The 18827-nt window shown below is 39.0% G+C and overlaps 1 long non-coding RNA gene across 1 annotated transcript; it reads left to right on the forward strand.

Moving 5' to 3' along the window:
- Nucleotides 1-14431: 14431 nt before the first annotated feature.
- On the forward strand, nucleotides 14432-16973 carry LOC120568336. The gene is made up of 3 exons (XR_005640701.1): nucleotides 14432-14634; nucleotides 14729-14833; nucleotides 16756-16973. It is a non-coding gene; the product is annotated as an uncharacterized LOC120568336 (long non-coding RNA).
- Nucleotides 16974-18827: the final 1854 nt, after the last annotated feature.

The raw sequence follows: 18827 nt of genomic DNA on the forward strand, positions 1-18827 counted from the left end.
TTGTTATCCTTCAGCCACTTTTAGGTTAGTTTTAGCTGTGAAGACATTTTTCAATGTCTTATGTTGCTAGTAGCAGTCTGGTAGGAGTGAGAAAGTCCTTTTTTTTCTTCTCCTGTTTTGCAGGACAGAAGCTTAGGTTAGAGCTTTTCTTTACTTGTTTTGGGTTTAGTTTGCCTTTAGAATTGTTTTGTTTGTGTGTTGGGGCCTCATCTCCAAAATAAATAATAGGAAACTGCTACTTTGAATTCTTGGTCCTGTTTGGGAGTGGGGTAACCTGTTATGTTGCATCCGCTTTTAACCCCTTGACACTGTGGTCGTAACACATGTGATTTAAAAAATAAAAATAAAAAGTGCAGTTCCTGATTAACAATCATTTGAGAGAAAAATTAGCAAAATATGAAACAAAACCAGCTCTTCAACACATTTAAAGATTAAACTCTCTGATTTACCTGCTGTAGGAATAATAATAAAGTCTGTAATAAATCCTAATATTTATACACATTTTAAGATCTCTTTATAAACCGTTAATCAACAGAGAAATGTCTGACATGTGATAGAATATGGATTGAAGATATTTTAAGGTTTTTAAAACAATAATTATATTAATGTCAAACCCTATATATATATATATATATATATATATATATATATATATATATATAATATATATATAAAATATATATCTATCTATCCATCCAAACACTGAAATCACTTTGAATTAATGATTAAATTCTAAACAAACCTTTTCATCCAATAACATTAATTTCTAGCTTTGAATATTTCTGACCTTAAGTTCAGCTATTATATAAAAAGTAGGAGGATCACAACTCTTCTACTTTCAGATAAACAACAAGACTACATTACAACACACACAGACATTATAAATGTATAGTAATGGATGTTAGTCCCTCCCTGCTCTCTTTTCCTCTGTTCATCCTAGGTGTTCCTGATTTCTGATTGAGGGGGCCCCTCGTGGATATAAGAGAGGCTGGGGGACAGAAATCTGTCTCTGAGACTGAAGCAGCTGATCACCGTTGGTTTCTCTTCTTTCTTTGGTTTCTTTGCTTTGAGAATGAAGGTCTCTATTCATTCAGTCTGTATTAGGCGATTTTAATGCAGTTTGTTATCTGCATGAATAAGAAAAACGTATTGGCGTTATGGTTAGGCAGACTATAAAATGTTTTTCTCAAACATGTCATTGTCCTTTTGTCGATGCATCGCTTGGATGAAAAAAGCTGTTCAGCTAATTAAGAGAGTTTACCTCCCTCGAGATGATATTGAGTCCCACTAGATGTTTCTTCTTTACACCACATAACCGGATTTGAGAGGTATTTTTATCAGTCTATTAGGATATGTAGATACCTTATCCTTCCAATAGTTCAACATCGTGGACAGCTTTTAACATCCAAGCAGATTCTTTGTGTCGACACGCTTTCTTTCTAACAGCAGCGGATCATACTGTAATAGTAAAGCCACTGTATGTAGAGCTGTCAGAAAGGTAACGCCTTCAAACGTAACCGCCCTTCCTGTACACAAACCAAAGTGAGAGCCATATAAAGAAATACATGATTATACTTATAATCTCTGTTAATGGTAATGGTGCTGCAAGCCCCTAGAATGGGAATATAGTATAGTTTACTTTTTCACCGCAGGGATTGCGGTAACCTGAATAAAAATTATAGGTGTAGCCTAAAATTCCCAGCTTTCTACCAGTAGCCTAATATTATAAGTTAACTGATTAAATATGAAATTAATACTAACTGTTAATGCTGCACGTAGGACCTCGAGTAGCAATTTCTCTCCCAATACTTCACCATCTCTCTTTGCAGCAGCAGCGCTGTCTTGCTGTTTTAACGAATGCATGTTCAAACCATAGACTCCTTAATATTAATAATATATTGTCTATGGTTTCAAACTTGCTGTATGTTCCCATGAGTATCTTCAACCCACCCTGTTTGTTTGTGGTTGTTACCATGGTGAATCGTAGAATCACGGCTCCATTCATGCTGCCTTATGTGCACCGCCTAACCCTGAGTCAACCTCTACCCGAAGTTGATTGAACCAACCTCAAATCAGTTGTTCTGGAACCTAAAACCTCAGTAGCTTCCATCTCTAGGGTAAATCAACTCAGAGATCAGGGTTACACCTTCAGAGTTTGTTAAACCTCCTTCCTGGACCCCTCCTGGTAGGTCTAGTTTTCATGGCTTTGCTTCTGTTAGCTAGCTACTACTTTTTTAGTTTGGGTGGGGCTCTGGTCCGACAGCCCTTGGTGGGTTGCCTTAGGCTCTTCCCTCTTGTTCTATTTGGCCAGGCCCCTCCAGACTCCCTAGTATTGGTTTAATTCAATAATAGTTAATGTGTGAATACGCAATTCACCTCAACAACTGCAGGTTTGGTGTTATTCGACATGTTGACTTCATTATCAAGCCGTAAAAGCTCGTTTTGTTTGGGCTCGGCTGGAAACGGTCAATAATGGGTGTGTAGGATCTCTAGAGTGGTTCTGATTTGGTGAATACCTTTGGTTGTGGGAAGCAGGTGATGAGAGGCCTCCTGAAGGTTATGTGTTGTCAGTGCGTAACTACACTGCAACACACACAAAACACATGTAAAATTATAGTAATGGACTAAATATAAAAATGTGAGCTGATGATGTTACTGGATAAAACTTATCAAAGCCAGTATTCACACCTCGATAAACATGAACGCCTGAACCAACGCATCCACAACGCTAGAGTAACGGATTGAAGTCTAAGCTAATTTTAAATAAATTAAGATTTAGACTCCAGCCATTTAATATTTTGCAGTTAAAGCTTAAAACTGACAAATCATGCAACTCCTAAAAACCAGGGGAGACACACAGAACCATGGATTGTCCATTCTGTCCCAGGGTGAAACGACACCAAGTCCAGCGTCCAGGCCTGAGAGTCAGCTCCAGCCCCTATGCCGCAATAACATCTGCTGCTCTGAAGCGGGTTTCAATGCTAGCCGATTCCAGGACGTCACTAGATTGAGTCAAGGGGGTGGGGGTATCACCTGCATGAGCTTTGCAAAAGGACAGACATATTCCTCTTTCTTCATTTCCACTCTGTTCCTTCTGTCTATCCTTAAGATAAAAACCCTCTGATGCTAATTTCATGATTTCAAATGCAAATTGGTCAAGCATGAGAGAACATCCAAAATGTCCAAAACTGACAAACAGGAGGCCAGACAGCCAAGGTTGTGGGGCATTGGTGTCATTTTTGGATTTATTACGAATACAAATATTACATATTGGACCTTTAAGTACATTTTCCTGTTGATACTCACATACCTTTACTTATGGAACATTTTCAATGCAGGACTTTTACTTGAAACAGAGTATTTTACAGTGTAGTATTTAGTACTTTTGATCATGGTTTTGATTTTGTAGTCCTCCTGTTTGCTTTATTATACCTGTGTCTAATGCTACGTTTACACGTGGCCGGCTATTTTCATAAACAGACATTTCAACCTCTCGGTTTTCAGGAAAGTGTTTGTTTATATGTACCCGTGTATATATGCCGTCAATGCAGCCAAGAGCACGCCAGACCTGTAGGTGGCAGTGTAACGAGAAGCTCAAGCCCACGTTAGCCAATCAGAATCCCGACAATAGCAACAACAGCAACCACGGTCTGGATCTCCTCCTTCATCTGACGAACCACAGTGTCCTTCACAGACATCAGGTCTTGCTGCTCTTTGAAAAACCTCTCTTGCTCAGAGACGTCTTTTTTCAGGCACTGAATCTTTTCACGTCCTCTTTCTCTCTCTCGGCTGCCTAAACCTCCGTTTGTCTCAGTTTACATGCAAACGTGCAAACAGAGATTTCAAAAATCTCCACTTTGGCCGGAGTTTTTAAAAATAATCGTTTTCTGTGATAAAAACAGGATTTTCGTGTAAATGAGAGGCCAAACCGCAGGAAAATATCTGCGTCTTCCTTTCGTGTAAACGGGGCTTAACTCTGCTGTCATTTCAGACTTTATCACTTCCACCTGCCTGCCCTCCCATCACTTAATTCACTTCACCTGCTCATCCTCTCCACTCTGTTCCCCATGCACTCATTAGCTCCCTAGTATATCAACAAGACATTTCCTCTAGCCCTCTGCCAGATTGTCTGAGTGCTTTTGCCCTAGCTTTCAGCATCCTGTTTGTTGATCTGTACATAGTTTATAATTTTCAGTTTTGTCTCAGCCTTACCCTTTCTCTACTTTTGCCTGCCTGGAGTTTTGCATCAAGGAAAAGACATTTTGTTTCCACCTTTTTGCCTCATGAGTTGTGCTTTTGGGTTCCCTTGTCTCAGATCCCTGACAACTTTAACTTAAGTAAAGGAGCTGACTACTTTTTCCACCACTATGTGTCTTTACAACACCATGAAACATGTATCGGCACATTCTACACAGTTAGTATAACATACAGACTAAGGCAGATAGTAGCCTATTTGCCAACAGCTAATAACTGTGTAAGAATAAGTAACATTAAGAGGAAATGATTCTCAGTACACCACTGAGATTCCTAGATGACATACTCTGTGTAAAACTGAATTTAACATGTTGATTTAGTGTTAATTTCAAATCACAAAATCTACCTTATCTTTAAATAATCACTAGCACATATGAAATTGTTAAAGATGTTTTTATTCAGTGAGTCAGACAATTTAGTGAGAAGCCTTGCACAAATGTTCCTCTGGGTCCTCCTCCATCTTTATGCTCTTTTATAAAGGAGCCGTCTTGTGTAAAACGCATACATCTCTCACCAGAGTTAATGTGTTCACGTTTGGCAGGAAGCCTTGCAGCGACTATAAGGTTTTCTTTACCACAGCGTCACTCCGATTACAACCAGAAAGGCTCTGAATCTTTTCCTCCATCTGATGGACCAGAGTGTCTGTCACAGACTTCAGCTCCTCCAACTCTTTGACAAAAAAACGTCTCTCTCACAGAGGCGTTTTCCTTGAGGGTCTGAATCTCCTCCTTCATCTGACGAACCAAAGTGTCCTTCAACTACATCAGGTCTTGCTGCTCTTTGAAAAACCTCTCTTGCTCAGAGACGTCTTTTTTCAGGCACTGAATCTTTTCCTCCATCTGATGGACCAGAGTGTCTGTCACAGACTCCAGCTCCTCCAACTCTTTGACAAAAACGTCTCACTCACAGAGGCGTTTTCCTTCAGGGTCTGAATCTTCTCCATCTGACGAACCACAGTGTCCTTCACAGACATCAGGTCTTCCTGCTTCGGTCCGTCAGATGGAGGACCGCTTCTCCTCCTTCTTCTTCATTTTCCTCAGACCAATGTGGTGTCTAAATCTTTTCCAGGCTGAAGGTTTCTTTTTTTTCTCCTCAAGCTGTTCCTCAGAGTGGCCGATCTCTTCCAGTAGCTCAACATCTAGTACATGATGGGGGGAGTCCTTGCTCCGCTGCCTGGTCTTGTCCTTTTCTTCTTCCAGCTTGGAAAGTTCAGTTCGGAGGGTCTGATTGATCTCCCGCTCAGTCTGGAGCTTATTGATCAGATCCTGTTTGGTTGAGGACTGTTCTTCTTTTAGGTCCTCCAACTCTTTGACAAAGGACTTCTCTCTCTCAGAGGCGTCTTTCTTCAAGTTCTGAATTTCTTCCTCCATCTGATGGACCAAAGCATCCTTTACAGACACCACGTCCTCCTGCTTTTTGAAAAACATCTCTTGCTCAGATGCGTCCTTTTTCAGGGTCTGGATCAGCTCCTCCACCTGGTGAACCAGAGTGTCCTTCACAGACTTCAGGTCCTTCAACTCTTTGACAAAGGACTTATCTTTCTCAGATGCATTTTCCTTTAGGGTCAGGATCTCCTCCTCCATCTGATGAACCAGAGTGTCCTTCACAGACTTCAGGTCCTCCAACTCTTTGACAAAGGACTTCTCTCTCTCAGAGACGTCTTTCTTCAAGTTCTGAATTTCTTCCTCCATCTGATGGACCAAAGCATCCTTTACAGACATCACGTCCTCCTGCTTTTTGAAAAACATCTCTTGCTCAGATGCGTCCTTTTTCAGGGTCTGGATCTCCTCCTCCATCTGATGAACCAGAGCATCCTTTTCAACCATCTGCTGCTTTAAGGCCTCCAGGTACTCTGACACATTTTCAGCTTGGGAGTGAATCTCTTTCTCCAGGTGTTTCTGATGGCTGTCGCCCTTTTCCTTCTCACCTTTCAGCTCAGTTTTAAAGCTCGGGTTGATCTGATGTGAAGCTCTCAGCTGCTCAAGTTCTTGCTGAAGAGCTCCATTTTTAGTTTTTTCAACCTGGAGCTCTGCTGAGAACTTTTCTTGGCTGATAATGTAAGCCACTTTGAGGTCCTCAAATGCTTGCTGAAGCACCTTCTTCCTCTTTAGTTTGATGGTATTTCGAACCTCAGTGGCAATCCTCATGGTGTCCATGGTCTCTGGGTCACTGAGCCTCTTCAGCCTCTCCAGTTCATTGCGTGTGTCCTTTCCTCTCTTAATGAACATTTCTTTTAGGCTCTTCTGACGAGCCAGCTGTTGTTTAGTCTCGTTCAGGTCTTTACTGAGTTCCAGCCTCGCATTATACTGCCAGCGGTTTCTGGTACGCTCATGCTTCAAAAGAGCAGTCAGCTGCTCTACTTGGTCATGCAGGCTGACGGAGTCCCTTGGCCTCCTGCTGTTCCACTCCTGATCCATTTTTAGCTGGTAGATTTTCAAAGTTTCTTGTAGATGCTGTCAATGATGAACAGTTGTTTCTCACAATCTCTCTCTCTCTCTATTGAAAGGTTGCTTTGCACTGACTAAAGATACAAAGGCCAATTGGAACCTTTATGATAACATCATAAAAGTGATGTCATAACTTAAAGGACATTCTGGAAACAGTTCCATTCTCTCTAACTCATGTTCCAGACTTCCGCTGTTCTTTAAATGTTTACATTCAACTTACATTGACTGACCCATAGATATACAACCATAGGACTGACCTTTTTCATATGTTTTCCTGAACAGTTTGTATCAGGTGATCTCCATATAATAAATCAGCATTTAAATTAGGGTTAAATACAGATATTTTAATGATTCAATGACACTGTCCTAACCAGAGATACACCAGCATTGGTTGTTTGTGCCCACTCTTCAATAGTCCCATGTATGTGAGTTCCTAACTCAACGTGAAAGACTTTCTATGATGTTTTTAACAGATGATGAAGTTTAAAATACTTAATAGGGGAGAGCCGGGACGATTGAAACGCGGGACGGATGAAACATTCCAGTTTTCTCCGAGTGCAATGATGACAGACAGACTTCCTTAGGTCAAAACATAGAGCATGTTAACGTCCTACTATCAGCCAAATATCTTCCTGTTATTTCCTTTTATCACGGAGTTACAGGCGATAAACGAGTTTTGATGGTCGAAAGTAATTTTTTCGATTATTAATGAGTGTTTTTCATTTAAAGGTTTGACTACGTGCTTATTCAGTAGACCATTTAGTGTTCTCCACAATCCCAGACTTTCATATTGCATGCTTGTTTACATGGAAAGCAAAACAGGTGATAATGGCATATGTCGATGTTGGGACGGTTGAAACAGCTGTTTCAACTGTCCCCGACCTGGCTGTAACTCCATGTATTTTAAGTAATTGCCCAAATGTCTGTGTTTATACAATAATTTATGGAGGGGAGACATGGAAAAGCAGTTTTAGAAAGATGAAAATATATTTAGGCCCCCACCAGGTAGGGGGTCGAGTTTTCCCATTGGATATTGTGACATACAAAACAGGGTGTCTATCCTAACTTGTGTCAAGAACTTCACTCAGAAGATACTCCAGTTTTTGCGAATTTTGCCTGTTTTGCTCCTCAAGGTTTTGAGGAATTACTCACTATGGTTACTCCACTAATTGCCGGAAAAAACACCCAATTTAGAGACAGCATTTCCAGCTGTTAGAATGTTGCCGTTTGTTGGAAAATGGCCTTAAGGGGAGAAAATGTAACTAATAGATATCACCATGAACTTGAATTTGATTTTGTATTACACGTTTTCTGAAATTTCAGAAATATCTTTTGGTAGATTTAGGAGAAATCTACAGACACATATAAACAAAGTGTAGTAAAATAAATGTTATCTTTCCACTAATCTGAAAGAAGACATGTTAACACATTTTAGATTTTCCTCATGTAATTTTGAATACATTTGCCATATTTTTCTTTTCTTATTTTATTTTGTTGTAATAAATATTTGTTCATCTTTGTGAGCTACCTATGTTAACTCTTAACCCCTGTGTTATGTTGTGTAATGTAATTTAGTTTTTCAGATTATTTTTGGGGGTTCTTTCCTTGATATACTCACCCATGTACCTGTGTGTTCCTCTCTGTGTACGTGTTTACTGCTGTCTGGGTTTAGCCACTTGTCAGGCCACCTTTGTAAATAAGAACCTGTTCTTAATGACTTGCCTAAAAAAATTAAGATGAAATAAAAAAATAAAAAATGATGATCACCTCTGTGCTCCTCCTGTTGTTACTTTGACACTGCTGCCCTCTGGTGGCTGCAGAGACTCACTGCTTCAAACTACACATCTTGTGTTTCTTTATTTGTGTTTTTCTCGTCTCTTTTTTGTTGTTTCTTGTATACCTGACAGACAGACAGGCAGACACACACACACACACACACTATTGGACATTTTGAGCCCCGCTAGTTAACTAGATGATGATAAAGAGTAAATAGTGAGAGGTGTTGTTCAACTAGTGCGACGAGATGTCTAACTTGTGCTGACAAAGACTGACAAGACATCAAGAATATGAAATAAATGTTTGAGTGCATTTTTCATATTTTTACCTTTGGTGTTCAAATGGTACAAATGTGTTCTTTCATGCTGTACCCTTAAATTTGTGAAAGGGTACAGTTCTGGGGTCTCATTTATAAAACTGTGCGTAGGATCCTTACTATAAGTCTACGTACGCCTCAAAAGCCCCCAAAAAAAAGTCAGATTTATAAAACCGTGTGTACGCACACCTGTAAGCAATGTTCCCTTTATAAATCAGAGATTACCTACAAGCATGCGTACGTGGATCAGCCTCTTATCCCGCCCTGTGTACACCCATTTTTAACCATAAATACTCAATGCAAAGCACCTTGTGAATGCTGATCAGTGTATGAATGACACTGGCAGTTGTTACACCGAATCATGATGACTCGCAGAGAAAAAAGCAAAAAACTTCTCAGACGTTCAGGAATTTCTGCAAATTGAATTATTATTTCGGCCTGTTCTTGCACAGTGTATGGAACCCTGATCTATAGACTACATATATTAATATGTCCAAAATGGCAGGCATTACGGCACTCGGGGACAGCTTCGATATATCAGACGTATATGATAAGATTTAAGAGAACTATATATTATATCCAAACAAGCCTTAGTGATAAAGTTGAAGATTATATATAATATTTATTTTAAAAAACAAACACTTATCTGTCTGACATTTCCGTCAGGAAACAGCCGGTTGCCCCCAGAGTGGCGAGGACCTGTATTTGGACCGGGATGGACCGGATTGCACGGTTCCGGTGCGTTGCCCTCTCTACTGGACCCAATTCAGTGCATAGATCCAAGAGCTCAGCTTTAGAAAATCTAAATCATAGTCTCTGAAGTCTCTTTTTCTCCTGATTGTTCCATTAGCGTAGTCCTCCTGCAGGGCCAGCAGGGCCATCATGCAGCATTATGCACGGGCTCACCGCAGTATTTATATGTTTACAGCAATTTGTGATTGTTAACACCTTGCCATCACAGCTAAAAAGAAAGTATTCCCCACCCCGAGATACAATTTGAAGACAAAATAAAGTGTTTTAGGCAAACACACTTTTCTTCATGCAGGTTTTGTCAAAAAACAGTATTAAAGTTCAGACAGATAATGAGGACATTAAGTGTAACGATTGATCGAGAGCTTAACGGCTGTATTTTCAGACTTTGACATTTGATGATATATGCACAGTATTAAAGACAGATACTTAGTTATTTACACTGTGTTCTGCCATTATCTAATGGTAAGGTATTTGATGCTATCCTGTATTCTATGCAGTCGGGCCATCTCCTCCTCCTGCGCTCCGTAGTGGACAATGTGACGGCGAGACAGCACCGATTAAATATTAAGAACACATTTTTATTTAAGATTTGAGTTGAAGGTGTTTATGGAACAGTTATCACTCAGTACAAGCGCAAATAACACTGCTGGATTTCATCTTCATGGTAACGTGGATGATGTGGAGTGAAAGAATGAGCGTGAGGCATCAATACTAGAAAATATTACGAGTAATCTTAAAAATACTTAAAAATTTACTTTCTGCAGTCTGACTTCAGTTCACCACCTCAACATCTGCGTCGCCAATTCCTATTTTGTCTCCAAAATACGTATGCATGGATCAGAGTTTGCGTGGAGGACCGCACATTCTCCCGTCAAGTTTGTTTTTTATAAATCAAGACCTTTGCGTGGGAAGTGGCGTACGCACATTTTCAGCCCCGTTTTGTGCGTACGCCACGTTTATAAATGAGACCCCTGGCCTCTTAAAAAACAATATTGTACTGTTAGGGGAACATGTGGAGTGTCAGGATTTGTGGAGGCTTGGACCCCAAAATGCAGAGAGTTAAGACGAGGAGTCAGCGTAAGGTTTTCAAGGTTTATTAAATTAAAATCGCTATCAGCATGAATCACTTAGTCCAAACTACTCATCTAACACCAAACAGATAAACCAACCAAGTATGCACATTAAACTGTAGAGCAATCAATAAGTAACAAGCAGAAAGAAAATATCAATTAAAAAAATATTTTTTTTGTACTGTAAAAGTGGTGAAACTGAATGGTGTCATGTTGTGTGGGGACAGTGTGTGGTCACAATCTGTGCCCTGTAGAATTTTGCGGCCTCCAATTTAGCTAAGAGCTGTTGCTGCAGGCCTCGCTTTAGCGTCTCAATTTCCTCAGCTTTTTCTTTCAAGAGTATCTGCATTCTAATCATTTCCAGCTCCTCTTTCGCTTTCTGTATGGCCTGTTTGGCTTGAGCAAGTCTCTTTTCCTCAATCACCAGGACTTTAAGTTCTTTCTCCAGAGCTTTCTGATTCTTTATTACCTGGAGTAGCCTGGCAGTGAGTACTTTTCCTGAACAAGAGCCTTCTTTTTGCTTAAAGTGGCAACCAGTAGAGCCTTTTCCAGTCTGAAGTCTGCAGCTTGTGTCTCGCTGTAGTGGTTCAGCTCTGCATTTACTGAGACAAGCTGCAGCTGGAAGGGGTCTTTATTTTCATGCGGTTGTTGAGTAAACAGATCTTCCTTGGATTGCAAATCCTCCTCAGCCTTCCTTTGGATCGCTTGTTGCATATTTGACTGCTCTGAGATCTCAGACTCTAGCAGCATTCTCTGTTCCTCCATCTTCCTCTCTTTTTCATAAGATGCTGACAGTTGCTGGTGCAGAAGCTCGATCTGATGAGCAGTCTCCAGAATATGTGCTCTATTGTAGTCTTCAGGAAATCATACAAATTTTGGACTTGGACAAAGAAAGCACAGAGACTAAATACCCAAGATAACGAGGGTAGTAACGAGCTACAGGTGACATGAGGGCTCATGAACAGGTGGACAGACAATCACAAAGGAGGTAAAACACACAAGGCAGGAAGTAAAACAAGACATGACACAGGAGAAACAGACATGATGAAGTAAAACAGGAAACTGAAGCATGAAAACATACACAAGGATGGAAGTAGGAAAACAGAACAGAGAACACAGAAAGAACACGGGGAAAACATAACCATGAACACATAACAAGGAAACAGGAACACAGGGAATGAACTGACAAAATAAAACAGGAAAAAACACAACTAGGACGCCTAGTTTGAAGCAGTTGTGTGTTTTTACAAAGTCAGAGTCAAAGTTTGATTCCTGACAGCAGCAGCAGCAATATTTGGTCCATTAATTGACTAGTCAATAAATAGAAATCAATCTGCAACTATTTTCATAATCAATTGATTGCTTTAGTAATTTTCAACCACAAATGCAAAACAAAGTCTCAAATTTGAGTTTGTTTTACAGTAAACTGAATAAACAGAATATTTTAAGTCAACGAGACATCTTTCTCTTTTTTTCTGATGGTTTATAGACCAAATCAGCAGATGAATTGATAAAGAAAGTAATCTTTGCTTATCACATGTGATCGTCAGGGCGACGCTGAATCTGCAGACGCAGAGTTCTGCTGATATTTCACAGATTTTAAACACATAAAAAGATTTTAACCCTTGTGTTGTCTTCCCCCGTCGACCGTGCTACAAAAACATTCCAACGTTTTGGTCATCTTTTGCAACACTTTTGTCACGTTTATATTAATATTTTTATGCGCTTTTTTGACATTTTTTGTTTTTTACTTCTCCCAAGTTTTTGTCACTTTTCCGGATGTTTTTGTCACTTTTTACTTTTCAACGTTCTATTATCAATGTTTCTTTACATGCTATAAAATTGAATAAAACACCCAAATTCAATGAAAGTAGTGAACTGATCATTTATTTAACTGGTGAAGAACGGTGTATGGAACCATCCAGGTTATTTTGTTTTAAAATTTGGTTGAAATAAACCCACATTTCTGATATAGAAACATTTTGAAAAAGGGTCAAATTTGACCTGTGGACAACAGGAGAGTTAAACACATTTAAGAAAAGAAAATAAAACTCAGAATGTTATCACATCTCCAACCCAAGCAGAAAAACAGTAAAAAAAATTAAAAAAATCAACAGATTGTGTTTGGGTCTGCTGATGGTAAACTGAATCTAGTTTAGATTTATTTTACTGCATTCTTGCATCCTATAAAATAATTGAATGGAAACAGATGAAGTTAAGAATCAGAATCAGAAGGAGATTTATTGCCAGGTAAGTAGCACTTACTAGGAATTAGTTTGGGTTGATGGTTCGTACATAAAAACATATTAAAATATTAATATGAAATAAACAAACTATAAATACAGAAACAAATAAAACGTACATTTAACTATATAACATTAAGTCAGTGAGTGTCAGCCCATAAGTAGAAAGAACTATCAGTATTAGGAGCAGCAGCAGCCACAGTAGTAGTAGTAATACCTGGTAATAGTAGTATTTGGGAGGGGGGGGGGGGGGTTTTTTTTTTTTTTTTTTTTTTTTTTTTTTTTTTTTTTTTTTTTTTTTTCCCCCCCCCCAAGGGGGGGGGGGGTGGGGGGGGGGGGAACAAGGAAATGTGTTTTAGAGAGATGAGACGTCCTTTCCTCTAAAGCGTAACATGAATTTGTCAGCTGTTTGGGTGGAGTTAGCAGCGGCTTTCAGCTGCACAGCTTCCAGGAAGGCTGCTCTCTGTATCCTCGCTCATAGCTCCACGATGATCCCTCCTCCATCCTCGCTCCTCTGGGCAGGAATAAGAGCTTTGAGACGGCCTTCATGAAGGAGAGACAGAACAACTTCTGGTTCCAGCGAGGACCGAGGAGATATCAAATAAGAGACTTGGGATTCACCCTTACAGTAAAGGCTGTGTGTGTGAATCAGTTTGTTGTTGCAGACACTAGGGGGCAGCAGTGTGAAGGAAATGTTCTACTCAGTAACAACAGTAGTTTCATTCAGATACTTTACTGCAGTAAAAGTACTGATACCACACAGTACAAATACTCTGTTACAGTAAAAGTCCTGCATTGAAAATGTTCCTTCAGTGAAAGTCTGTAAGTATCATCAGTGAAATGTAGTTTTGAAAGTTAAAATGTCCCCTGTGACTGTTTTAATATTATATATTAGATTATTAATACTCAGCATTAATGTAAAAGCAGGATTTTACTGTTGGAGTTGGTTGAGCTGGAGCTCATTCTGAACTTTTAACTGATGATTATTTTCATTCTGGATTCATCTGCTGATTATTTTCTTCATTAATTGATTGATTGGTTTGTAAAAATAGTGAAAAAAGTTCATCACAAATTACCCAGAGCCCAAAGTGACTCCTTCACAATGTTTGTTCTGTCAAACCAACAGTCCAGACCTCACAATTATTACTCATACATTAACATTATTAACTATTGTTAACTAGATCAACATAAATCAAAGTTAAACATAAATTTAAAACAAAAAATTAAACTAAGTTAAAAAATAGTAAAAGAATTTGGAATTTTTACAAGAAAATTAAAAAGATCTAAATCAAGGAATGAATTAGATTTTATTAAAAAATCTACTTATTAAAAATAAGTGTAAATTAAATTTTTTGTACAAATATAATTTACAAATATATTTAAAATAATATTTCATCCTGAAATGTAAAATGTTTACTATTGAATTAACTTTATCAACATTAATAAAATGTTTTTAAAGTAAAAATGAATTCAACCATCAAAATAGTTTCACATCAATTTTCTGTATATTCTTATATATATCTTATATAATTTTATCAGATAAAATGCTCCACCTGTTTTTAAACTCAGACAGCAGCCTTATCTGTCTGCTGCAGGGGCTGATGGGAGATGTGAGGAGCTGTTAGAAACCACGTGGCCCTCGTCTGATCTCACAGCTCGTCCTTGTTTGGCCTCAGCTGCATCAGAGCGCCACTTCTCCCCAGGTTCACCAGAGGAAACACCACTGAACTAAATGCTTTTCCTCCCAGCTGCTGCTCTGTGCTGTCTGTGTTCAGGTGAGTGTTTCCAGCCAATCAGGAGCCAACAAACTCCACCTTTAACAAACACTGGCTCACACTCACCTTCATCTACCTGTCTGTTTCTCTACAGCGCTGGCTGCCATGGCAACACAGCTGATTCAGGATGATTTAACATTGACCAGGAGAGTTGGTGGAGACGTCTCCTTCAGCTGTCGAGGCACTGAGCAGTGTGACAGTAATTATATATACTGGTACCAGAAGAGAGACACAGAAACATTCACAGTTATTCTTGGTTTGCCACAAGCGTAATGGTGCACATATATAAGCTCATCCTCATGCTCAAAAGATGATTTCTCAGCTGTGAATAATCAGAACAGCTGTGAGTTGCAGATCCAGAAGGTTAAACTCGATCATTCAGCCACCTACTACTGCTCCTGTGTGAAGGATGATCCCCACAGTGAGAAATGCTCCCTGCAGCCTGAACAAAAACCTCCAGATGAACAGATGTCAAACAGTGTTTGTGACAGGAAGAGATCAGTAAACCACAGCCCAGGTTCACATATTTCACCTCCATCTCAGCCAGAGTCACTAACAGTGTTGGGCAGTAACGCATTACTAAGTAATCTATTACTGTTATATTATTAGGATACTTTCCCCAGTAATGAGTAGTGTAAGGGATTACAATTTCCAAAACCGTAATTATATTAGTTATTAATCCAGTTAGAAAGTAATATAGTAATATAACAAGTACAATAACTAATTAGTTTTGATATGTAATATGTAAGGTAATATTTTTTTTAAGCAGTAATAACTAACAAGTAACTGATTCCACTTCCTGAGTAAGTTGTCTAACACTGGTCACAAACACACTGAACTGAGCTGAAGTTTCTTTTCTTAACAACACAGAGAAACAATAATAAAAGATCTGAAACAGAAAACTATTCAAATAATTACATTAATAATACAATGTAACATACAAATATATGTACATGTGTTATGACCCTGAGGTCATATTTTGTAATTTGTTTGGCCCTGCACTATCAGTTGTTCTCCTGAGGGTACACAGGTAACGAAGAACAGGTGTGACCACCGGATTGGTCCAGCAGAGCTGATTGCTGTCTCCTGATTGGTCCCCGGGAGGACAGCAGCCATCTTAAGCCTCATCAGACAGGACCTGTGCCCCTCTCTTCGCTCTGCCATTCCCAACATGTGCCTGTGTAACCTGAGTCTTGTGGTCCAAGTGGTTGTGAGTTGTGTTAACAGCCTTCAGTTTTGAGTTCTTTGATTTGTTATCCTTCAGCCACTTTGTGTTAGTTGTGAAGACATTTTTCAATATCTTATGTTGCTAGTAGCAGTCTGGTAGGAGTGAGAAGTCCTTTTTTTATTCTTCTCCTGTTTTGTGATCAGAAGCTTAGGTTAGAGCTTTTTCTTTTCTTTACTTGTTTTGGGTTTAGTTTGCCTTTAGAATTGTTTTGTTTGTTGTGTTGGGGCCTCATCTCCAAAATAAATAGAAACTGCTACTTTGAATTCTTTGTCCTGTTTGGGAGTGGGGCACCTGTTATGTTGCATCCGTTTAACCCCTAGACATCAGGTCGTAACACATGTGATTTAAAAAAATAAAAATAAAAAAGGCAGTTCCTGATTACAATCATTTAGAGAAAATTAGCAAAATGATGAAACCAAAAACCAGCTTCAACATTTAAAGATTAAAATCCTCTGATTTGACCTGCTGCAGGAATAAAGTCTGTAATAAATCCTAATATTTATACACATTTTAAGATGTCTTATAAACCGTTAATCAACAGAGAAATGTCTAATGACATGTGACAGAATATGGATTGAAGATATTTGAAGGTTTTTAAAACAATATAATTATATTAATCTCTCTCTCTATCTATATATATATATATATCCAAACACTGAAATCACTTTGAATGAATGATTAAATTGCAACAAACCTTTTCATCCAATAACGTTAATTTCAGCTTTAATATTTCTGACCTTAAGTTCAGCAATTATTTAAAAAGTAGGAGGATCACAACTCTTTCTACTTCAGATAACAACAAGACTACATTCCAACACACAGACATTATAAATGTATAGTAATGGATGTTAGGCGCTCCCCGCCCTGCTCTCTTTTTCCTCTGTTCATCTCAGGTGTTCCTGATTTCTGATTGAGGGGGGCCCCTCCCCTGGATATAAGAGAGGCTGGGAGACAGAAATCTGTCTCTGAGACTGAAGCAGCTGATCACCGTTGGTTTCTCTTCTCTTCTTTTGGGTTTCTTTGCTTTGAGGATGGAGGTCTGAGGCCCGTTCCAGAAAGCAGGTTTAGTGAAAACTCTGAGTTGGTTAACCCTGAGATGAGGGAAACTCTGGGTTTTCCGTTCAGAAGAGAGGTAACTTAACCTCAGAGTCAGTTACTATGGTAACTTCACCTCAGAGTCAGTTACTATGGTAACTTAATTCAGACTAACCTGGATTAGAGCAGGTTTTCTTCAAAAAAAACTTGAGTTTCTCTCATTCTCCTCCCTCTCAGAGGGAGGGGAAACTCATTCCCTCATTCATTCAGTCTGTATCAGGCGCATTTTAATGCAGTTTGTTATCTGCATGAATAAGAAAACGTATTGGTTTATGTTAGGCAGACTATAAAATGTTTTTTTTCTCAAACATGTCATGTCCTTTTGTCGACGATCGCGTTGATGAAAAAGCTGTATTAATTCATAGAGTTTACCTCGGGAGATGATATTGAGTCCCGACTAGATGTTTCTTCATTTCCACATAACCGATTTGAGAGGTATTTTTTATCACAGTCTATTAGATATGTAGATACCTTATCCTTCCACTAGTTCAACATCGTGGACAGGCTTTAACATCCCAGCAGATTCTTTGTGTCGCATTACATTTTCTTTCTAACAGCAGCGGATCATACTGTAATAGTAAAGCCACTGTATGTAGAGCCGTCAGAAAAGTGTGATCGCTCTGAAACGTTTTTTAAACGTGTTCCCTGGACACAAACCAGTGAGAGCCATTAAAAAGAAATACATGATTATACTTATAGTTCTGTTAATGATAATGGTGCTGCAGCCTCAGAATGGGAATAGTATAGTTTACTTTTTCGCCCGCAGGATTGCACCTGAATAAAATTATAGGTGTAGCCTACAATTCCAGTTTTCACCAGTAGCCTAATATTATAAGTTAACTGATTAAATATGAAATTAATACACTGTTAATGCGTACGCATTGACTCGAGCAACAATTTTCTCCCACACCAATTCTCTCTCTTTTGCAGCAGCAGCCGCTGTCTTGCTGTTTTAACGAAATGCATGTTCAAACCATAGACTCTTAATATTAATAATATACTGTCTATGGTTCAAACTCGCTGTATGTTCCCATGAGTATTTCCGCCGACCCGTTTGTTTGTGGTTGTTACCATGGTGAATCGTAGAATCATGGCTCCATTCATGCTGCCTTATGTGCACGCGCCTAACCCTGAGTCAACCTACTCCGAGTTGATTGAACCAACTCAAATCAGCTGTTCTGGAACCGAAAACTCAGAGTTTCCATCTCAGGGTAAATCAACTCAGAGATCAGGGTTACACTCAGAGTTTGTTAAACCTCCTTCCTGGAACGGACCTCTGGTAGTCTAGTTTTCATGGCTTTGTTTCTGTTAGTTAGTTACTACTTTTTAGTTTGGGGGGGGTTCTGGGTCTGACAGCCCTTGGTGGGTTGGCTCAGGCTTCTTCCCTTCTTTTGTTCTATTTGGCCAGACCTCCAGACTCCCGTAGTTTTGGTTTAATCAATAATAGTTAATTTGTGAATACATCTTAATTTACTTTAACTAATCCTCAGGTTTGGTGTTATTCGATATGTTGACTTCACATTTAAGTTGTGTTTGTTTGCTTTGGGCTCGTCAAACGGTCAGGTGTGTAGATCTCTAGAGTGTGGTTCTGATTTGGTGAATACCTTGGTTGTGGCGTTGTGTGATGAGGCCTTCCTGAAGGGTGTGTTGTCAGTAACTACACTGCAACACACAGACATTATACATTTATAGTAATGGACTAAATATAAAAATGTGAGCTGATGATGTTACTGGATAAAAACTTATCAAAGTCAGTAGGATTCATCCTCTGAGGAACATGAACGTCTGAACCAACGATCCACAACAGCTAGTGTAACGGATTGGAAGTCTGTTAATTTTAAATAAATTAAGATTTAGACTCCCAGCCATT

Source organism: Perca fluviatilis, chromosome 11 (assembly GCF_010015445.1).
Source record: "Perca fluviatilis chromosome 11, GENO_Pfluv_1.0, whole genome shotgun sequence".
Taxonomy (NCBI): domain Eukaryota; kingdom Metazoa; phylum Chordata; class Actinopteri; order Perciformes; family Percidae; genus Perca; species Perca fluviatilis.